Source organism: Solanum tuberosum, unplaced genomic scaffold (genome assembly GCF_000226075.1).
Source record: "Solanum tuberosum cultivar DM 1-3 516 R44 unplaced genomic scaffold, SolTub_3.0 scf00545, whole genome shotgun sequence".
Lineage (NCBI taxonomy): Eukaryota > Viridiplantae > Streptophyta > Magnoliopsida > Solanales > Solanaceae > Solanum > Solanum tuberosum.
In genome coordinates, this window is record NW_006239477.1 from 239,113 (window position 1) to 241,432 (window position 2,320).

Sequence of the window (2,320 nt, forward strand, 5' to 3'; positions counted from 1 at the left end):
TTTGTTTCTGTTAACAATTGGTTACCAAACTCTCTTGATATTGAAAATTAAAGCCTATCGATTTATATTATGTTACGTGTTATTTACTTCCGTTCTACAAGAAATTAGAACACTTGAATACTTCGTACTTGAATTCTTTACCATATCACTCCTTGAGGGATCGACCCCAACTCATTGTTGGGTTTATACTTGTTAGCGACCGCCTACACCTTGAATTATAAAAAGGTGTAGTTGAGCGTTATCACAAGTAAGGATTCAATATAAACTAAACAAAATAGGACCCATATTTCTCCTTCTAAAAGGAAAAAAAAAGCTTAAAAGTGTTCATTTAGCAAGGCAAATAAAAATATACAGAAAAGGTATTTCACCTATCACTGTTGCCAATCAGGAACATAAATGGCCTTATATAGGAAATAATAAACTCATTGCAGGATGACTACAACAAACAACTGAAGCTGAACTTACTACATTAATTCCACAATTTTACAGCCAAAAGGTGATAGTTTTATGGTGAAGTTATCTTAATATTGAACATTTATTTAGACGAAAGTGTACTACAACATACCTAAATGAGTGCAGTATATCCACTTGACGCAAAATTTGAATCACTGAGGCGGCCCAAAAACTTGGAAAAGTTGCATGCTAGTCGAATGACCTTTCACAGCTTCTTCATTGGTGTGGGTGGTTCAATTGAGATACCGCTGCTTGAAGATTCAGATTCAAAAAATGTTTTTTTCCTTTCCACCTCACTTGCGACGAACAATTTGGCCTTTTTAATGTTCCTCTCCTTAGTTCTTGGTAGACATACATGTTCTTCTTCCGTGCAGGACAGAATTGTGAGCCAGAGAGCCACGTAGTAGTAGTAGTAGCAGCTTATAACATAGAATAACATGTGTTGTAAATGGATAGTGGGATTTACATAGGTTGGAAAAAAGAAAATCATTTATTTAGATGACAAATTTCACCAATCATAACCACACTACATAGAGGCCTTTCTATTATAATCAACTTATATCGTGTGGTTAATGCTAAAGTTGATTTAGGTAAACTAACTCAAAGTACATATTAGCTTACTTACGAATTTTGGAACGTCAAGGAAGCCAAAGCGTATAGTTATCTTTTAGATTATCAGTGTATAAAAGTTGAGTTCTACAATGGGACAAAATTACGGAGAAAAAAAAGGAGGAAAATCCCCAAAAATGACTATCAGTTGCCATATAGTACGAACCTTTGAGAAGTTTTCTCACAAAGTCTTTTTGTATTCCCATTCAATTCTTCTTGATAAAATCTTACACCTAAGAAATTGAGATAAAATAGTAACGAGTACACGTATCTACAAAATAAATTAAAAGAAGAGCGCCAAAAGTTCACAGGATTTCCGAAAACTGAAAGGAACACTGCAGAAATTTAAATTAGAATGAAAATTACCTCCAATCTCGGTAGTCAAATGTGAAATTTCATCACCAAAATTGAGGCACCAGCTCGTGACTCGAATTAATCTTCTCTAATTTTCCATCAATTTCTAAAAGTCTCTTCTTCGCCAACAGTAAGTATGGGAGAATGAAAAATATAAAAAGTAGAAGATTATGGAAAAGATGAAAAAATGACGTAAGAGCCAAAGCAAAATGATTGGAAAATGGAGGAGGTAGAAGGACATGTGTAGTACACATGTTTATTGACCAGTGAATATGGCCCAATGGTGTAGTACAATTTTCAATGCTATTGGTATTGTGGTGTTGTGTTCGTACTTCAGCTCCAGGACTTAGATGTATTCCAAGGACTCCAAACACCGTCATCAAATTTTGTGTCATCTCGTGAGTATGATAGCAAAAGTAGTATAGCATTAGCATTTTGTTTTTACTGTAAAATTTAATCTTGGATGATATTTTCCTCTTCTCTAGTAAAGAACATGTAGTTAATTGAATCGTTTGTGCAGTGATCATTAATTTCGTTAACGTCAATTTTTGTAGTTAAAATAACTCCGGAAGCTATAGAAGATAGGTCTAAATAGAATGTCCTTATATCAGGATAAATTTCTCTAAATAATTGATTTAGGGATTCTATTTCAATTGTAGAAGGAATGATAAAATTATGTGGAATTTCAATTTTGTTGTTCTCATTAGTTGTTTCTTGTCCATTTCCAATTCGCATTAAATATTCACAAAAAGTAGGATCTTCTTTTGCTCGTATATTTTCAGATAAGCATAATTTTCAAGTTAATTCCATATATCAAAACATAATAAGCAGCTCTCACATACAAAGTCTTCTCTTTTTCCATTGCAAACACACTACTAAAAAAACAGTGAATACCGACCTAAAA

At 33.3% G+C, this 2,320-nt stretch overlaps 1 long non-coding RNA gene across 1 annotated transcript; it reads right to left on the reverse strand.

Annotated features, from left to right (window-relative positions):
* Positions 1–407: 407 nt before the first annotated feature.
* LOC102604713 (uncharacterized) lies at positions 408–1,674 on the reverse strand. The gene is made up of 2 exons (XR_001472152.1): positions 1,429–1,674; positions 408–1,295 (listed from the first exon to the last, which is right to left on the reverse strand). It is a non-coding gene; the product is annotated as an uncharacterized lncRNA (long non-coding RNA).
* Positions 1,675–2,320: the final 646 nt, after the last annotated feature.